Here is a 7121-nt window from a genome sequence, read left to right as displayed (position 1 = left end):
TAGTTAAATGTGATTTATATGGCAAGGTTAAAATTAACTTTAATTTGGCAATAAAGCCCTCTAAATTATAACACATTACAATATAGGTCCATGACTTAATTAAACTATTTTAATTAAGCCCAATGGAAATTAAATTGAAATAATTTCCTTTATATTATTGAAATTTAGACATTATAATTATAACTATTTATATGTTATATTCAAAACTTAATTAAACTCTTTTTAATTAAGTTTATAGAAGTTAATTACCTAGCATGTGATTTAAGTCTAACTTAAATCATCACTCTCCTAATTTAATTCAAATCCAATCATTGTGTGCTATCCATTAGGTTTCTAACATGTTGGCAATGAAAATGATTAATGACTTAATTGATTAATATAAATTTTAATTAATTAATTTATAATCAATTATATATACCAAGATTGGTATCTAGCAATGCATCATGGCCATCTAATTGTTAAGAGAGTCAAAGGGTTCTTTAATAACCTTTTAGTGTACAATCTATTAGTGTAATTCATTCCCTCATCATATATCTTGAAGATGATAACACCTTGGTACAGCCTCTACTTTTATTGATCTCCATACTCATTCCTGCAATTATAGCATTAGCTTTATAAAGACTTATGAAACCATTTCATAATATCCAAATCACCTTGGCCAAAGACTTTTATAAGCTAATGTTAACTAAAACCTGATAGGATATGTCCTTTAAAACACTTGAGGTTATGATTCTCATCTTGACCACTCCTTTGCCTTCACATGCTTCATACTATATCCAAAAGCATTATGTTTAGGCATTCTTAGTTAAACACTTGTAAGGATGAAATTAAAGCATAGTACTCCACTTATAAGACAACCTGGGGTCTCAAGTCTAGGAAGTATTTACATGACTGACACATAAGCAAGGTTGCATAGACACTGAAGTATATTACCAAATACACTTCTCATGGCAGGTCATGTTTAGAGAACTTGCTCTTCTAGCCAAGCACCTACATTCTAGCTCCAAATATCTTTATATTTCAATATATGAGATTGATTGCTTACTTCCAAAGTAAGGAACATAGAATATACCAATCTTTAAGCATCACTGATGTCCAATCTCAATGATACATTGACCAAAAATATTTTAAGATTATGGTTTGATACATAGGGATCTCATAACTACAACCCATTACAGTTCCTTTGCAAGACATATAAATCTCATGGACTTCATCTAATTATACTTATAACTCATTATAATTAATGTCTTATTGATGAATAAAGACCTCTAATCATTAAATATGAATGATATCCTTGCATGATTGGAACCAAGCCTTGACTAATCTCAATTGGTTGCAAGGCTCATCCCAACATCCTCCCACTAGCACAAAGCCAAATGCTACCTCATCGCAATGTGGATCCAATCCATTTAGCAATCGTGTCTCTTTATAGACTAGCTTGTGCCCTTTAATGTGGTTAATTGCTTTTGTCTTTGTGTTGTCACAACATCTCATCATATTACTATATTTAAACCCAATGAAACCCAGGTTCTAGGTGTGGCTCCATTGTTATATTAACAATGGCTAGAACCCTTTATTAGTTCCATGATCCAAAGATCTAAATATCCTTCTACTCGAGCCTTTAATAAAATGTATATAACCTTATTTATATACATATTCATAGTCCTTTTTTAACTTTGTAACTATTCCAACTCGACTGTGCTTCATGCATCACATGCATTTTGTCACTTAGTATTGAGCCATCCACTACTTATTAAAACTTCGCCTTTTCCTTATACACGTATTACATCTTATGTAATTGTATCAATAAAGAACTATATTCACGCCCACTAACCTCTTTATGTGTATGAGACAAGTATACAAACATATTCTATTACATCTAACTCTTTGGATCTCATTAAATAGAATAAAGTGTGAAATTCCATTAAATCATATTTAGTAGACTCATTTAATATGAATAATACATCTCAGTGTATCTTACTAAGTCCATGAAGTTCTCATACAATTATATTGATTATGCAACTTAATGCAAATCTCTAGTATTGAATTCCAATGTAACATAATAATATTAAAAAACTATTTTCTTAATGTCATCATGCTCCCACTAAATCCAAGATTCTTTGTGAGAGTAATATTCAAACTCTTTTTAATATTCCATGAAGTTTCATATATACATGCCAATGCATGCTTGGAAATGTATTGGTTTTAGAATACCATTATGAGCTTAATGTATTGGAAATGTATGGACCAAATCATATCACAATATGACTTTACTTTCTTCGTTTCAATAAAAATCTCTATGTTCTATTCATAAGAAAGTTCCATCTTTACATGAATCGACATTCATTCCTTTGATCAATTAATCACAAACTTAAATGATCTTTTAGTAAGATCTTATCTTAAGTACGGTCACTTGATTAGTTGATGAATCTTAATCGATTAATTTTATTTTAATCAAACTAATTTGACATAAATCGTAATTTATAATTAATCAAATACCATTGCAAGGAGAAATATGAAATGTGGACAATAATAAAGTAAGATTTAGTTAATCCAAATGATTATCCAAACATGAAACATTAAAACTTTAACATCCAAATGCTAAATATAAATGTTTCACAAGTTATCCATATGGCAATAAATGTCAAAACATTTAACCAAATTATCTAGCAAATCAAATCATAAGTTTAAATAGGAGCACAACCATTCATATGTAGCATCCAATGCTTCAAGTAGTGCATCATTGTGGTTACTTCCTCAACTAAGATCCTAGTCATCTTTATCCTTGGTCTCTACAATATGTCATACATATTAGAACGAACATAAGATATCATATACCTTTATAATTTAACAACTTCAATAAACTTTTTTTCTTGCTTATGGTAGCTAAGTACTCCTTGCAATTCCTCCTCCAATGCCCAGGTTTGCCACAGTGATGGCAAATGTCTTTCTCTTTGTCCTTTTTGACACCTTCTTAGGCTTCAATGCCTTTTAATTTTAGGATGTTACCTTCTTCCCCTTTTGGGTTTTCTTCTTTTTTTGCTTCGTTTGAACCTTTGAAGAAGAAACAAGAAGTAAAGCTTCTTTTTCCTTTTTGATGGACTTCTCTACCATGTCTAACATGTTCAGAAGTTTTGAAAGAATAGCTTTCAAATGGTTCACATGGGAATTCAACACAAATTGACTAAAGTTGTTAGGAAGAGACCTTAGAACTTAGTTAGTACTCAGCTCATGATCCATCACCAATCCTAATTGTCTAAGGCTCTCAATAAGTCTAATCATCTTCTGTACGTGGGGTCTAATATAACTCCCTTCTACCATTTTGCATTGGAACATTTCCTTAGAGATCTCATATCTCTTAGTGCACCCCTCCTTATTGAATAATTCTCTAAGGCAAAGAATCATGGATTGGACATCCATGTGCTCATGCTGTTTTTGGAGCTCAAGGGTCATGCTACCTCGAATCACTTATGCTATCTGATCATCATCACCTTATGACGTTGATATGCCTCCTATCTTAAACAATAGCATCATTAACAAGGATTGGTGAAATAAGTGTGTCAAGGACATATGATTTCTTCTCTTGTTTCAAGATGATCTTGAGGTTTCAAAACCAATCTAGGAAGTTTAGGCCAGTGAGTTTGTTTTGCATTCAAAATGTTATGAAATGACAAGTTGTTAGCCATGTCTAAATAAATAAGATAAAAGCAATAAATATAATCATGTATAAACTATTTGAAACAAGGCTTTAAAATTTAAATAGGTTTCCCACTATTTTATATGTAAAATGACAACCCTCAAAGTCATTTCGAAAATTCTCTTCTAAGAACTTTCTAATGGGCTAGGACCATGTTAACTTACCATGACCTTAAGTGTGCTCAACAAGCCATGATATGCCTAATTGGGTAGATAACCTAGTTTATCAAACACATCTCTTCTGTGACTCATAAATCAACTAGGTGACAACACATTACATAGACATATCATATATGTTTCACCTAGCCGTTGCCTATAGTTTCTATAATAATCAAGTTCACAAGTATCCGAATTTTATGAAACTAGTTGAGTAAGACCCATTAATAGCTCAAACATACTTGGGTAAAAGCGTGACCTTGAGAGTGCTCAACAAGCCTCCAATTAAAAGAGTAGCCAAGTTATCTTGCTATATGGTGGAAGGCGACATAGTCATGCATAGCATGTGAGTCAATATTTTCATGAGGGATTTTGTTTTACAAATTTATTAATGTCTCATTTTACATGCATAGCATTTATTAAATCATATAAAATAAATCTATCACATGCAAACTACTTGAGATAAATATATACTTTAATTATAGTACAATCATATTGAGTCTAAGTCAATAAATATCGACATACATTCATCAACATGAATATACAAAAATTTAAAACATGTCTTATTCAAATTGCTAATCATATGATTTATCTGAGATTAATTTTTTTTAATTTTTTAATTATAACATTAGAGAATTTTTCTAATCAAAATTAGTACTTCTTTAACTCTAAATTTCATTAGGATTATAATTAAAATTTTATTATAAATTACAAATTTAAACAATTTTAATTTGTGTTCCTAAACATGTTAGGCAACAATTGTAAATCTCATTTAATTAAAGATTGAATGTCTATTATTATCTAATCTTATTAGGAAATATCTTAGACAATTTAATCTTTAAATTTAATATCAAATTGGAATTATCTTCTTCTAAGAAATCAATTTAGAACCAAATTTGTCCATAAAATATTTAGACTCCCACTACTACTAAGAATCTAATTCCTAGATTAATGTTGTCATAAATTATTTAAAGTTTGACATCTTTAAATTCAAGAATCATATTCCATAATTTATTAACTCAATTATCAATCTTTATGGACCATATCCCTTAAATATTTAATTAGCTAATGAAGGTATTTTAACTTCCATGATTTTAGAAATCACATTTTTTTACTTATGGATATTAGCGCATCATCTTTGGCATCCTTAATTTTAGGATTCCTTAAATTAAATGTTTCAAAAATCAGCACAATTATGGAATTAAATGTTTCAAAAATCAGCACAATTATGGATCTAATTCCATAACTTATCCTCAGCCAAGTAACTAATTTAATTGAATCACTATTAGGATCTTCAAGTATTCACAGAGGCTCAAGGGAAACTAAAAGGTATTTTAAGACCTGATAAATTTAGCTTACCATATGTTTGTTTTAATAATTGTAAAGGAGTGGTACTCTTCATTTATAGTGCGATTAATAATTTTATCTTTATTTTTATTTCTTATATCATTCTTAGATTCCTGTAAGTAGGCAAATTACTTACACTTTGCACCAAAAATTGTGACAAGGAAGTTTTATTCCCTACATTAGGAATTTTATCTCTCTTTTATCATGTAATTCTAGAGGTCAGGTTTTAGTCCCCATCCCCATTGTATTTAATTTATTAATATTTTTAATAAAATAATTACAGGGTAGCTCAACCCTGCATGAATTTCCAACATTAAAAAAATTAATTGATCATTGATTGGTGTAAAATTTAGACAAATCATCTATCTTAACCAAGAGAGTGTCATGTTACAGATAGCAGCAAATATGACCTAATTATGTGGTATTATAGTGGTATATTTTTAGAAATTTAATTTTAATAAAATTTATCCTAATAGAAAACTCATGGAACTATTCCATAATATTTTTTTAGGAATCTAAGAGGTGATTTGGCCATTCCAAAAATTCAAAAACCATCACCATTATTTACAAGTGACAAAATTGGGTTTTGAGATCTTTTGAAATTCTTTGTGACATAAACTTAGGAATTTAACTCTTAATAAAATTTATCCCGATAGATAACTCATGGAATTATTCCAAAATAAATTTTAGGATTTTAAGAAGCATTTTTGGCTGTCAAAGAAATTTAAAACTATGACCTGTATATATAGAGGTAGTTTCTATTTTGTCTTCTTTTTGAAGCTATTTGGTGGCATAAAATTAAGAATTTAATTCCCAATTAATTTTTTTTATAGCCAACCTATAGAAAAATTTCATAGTAATTTTTCAGGATCTTAGGAAACATTTTTTACTATCAAAAAATTTGAAAACCGTGGCTTGCTGCAGCAGGGGAATCAATGGTTTTGACTCCATCAACTCAATTTTATGAAGACTTAATTCTAAGGATTTAAATCCTTAAAATTCTTGGCAACAATTTCAATACTTAATGGAACCTTTCCATAAAAAAATCCTCACCCAATTGGTGCAACTAATTGCACAAATTTAGGCCTTTCTTGGTTTCCAAGCTGGATAAAACAATGATTGTCACTACTACAAGCAGCAGCTATTTCAGTCACGTTTTGATAACTTTGCCTCTACCATCAACCACATATACTCATCCATCTTGGAACATTTCCAATGTGTATTGATCTCTTAATTTTTCAACATCTTATAAGGCTTAAAACCAGACCTTTACAAAACCTAAGCAAAATTGGATTATCCCATAAATAACACATGCCAATGTCATCCAATTGCCACTTTAACTGCAAAATATATTTATGCATCTTATGCTCTAACTAATCTTCATGAATTTGACATTAAAATGAGATTATTATGGTGAGAAGTAAGATTTAAAAATTCACAATAGAATATGCTCAAAAATCAAAATAACTAGAATATATTGTAAAGTTAAAACTTACTTCTTTATTTCTTACAAAACCCGTACACCTCATAACCATCTCAAACAAGGCATCAATAATTATTAGACATCTTATTGTGTTAAAATCGAGCCATGGATGGCTCTGATACCACTGCTGGGTTTGGCTATGGACAACATGCTTGAAATTATGCAATGGGAAAAAAATTAAAAACTATAAAAACAAAACATACCTGCACTCATAGATCACCATGGTAATATTTTAACACATAGAATGACATATAAAATCATAAAAATTAAAGCTAACCTTGCCGACATTTTTTTGATCGGAATAACAATCTCTTCAATGCAACCCGCAAACATCATAAGAAGCAAGAACCCTAGCCAATCAAGTTCTTGGCCTCCAAATGTAGTACACACAATTTCACTTGAACCTTTCACATCAGAGAGATTTTAACTATGCTTTCGT

Source organism: Theobroma umbraticum, unplaced genomic scaffold (assembly GCF_002168275.2).
Source record: "Theobroma umbraticum cultivar Fairchild unplaced genomic scaffold, ASM216827v3 scaffold_477.0, whole genome shotgun sequence".
In the NCBI taxonomy this organism is placed as follows: Eukaryota; Viridiplantae; Streptophyta; class Magnoliopsida; order Malvales; family Malvaceae; genus Theobroma; species Theobroma umbraticum.
This window is presented reverse-complemented; position numbering follows the sequence as displayed.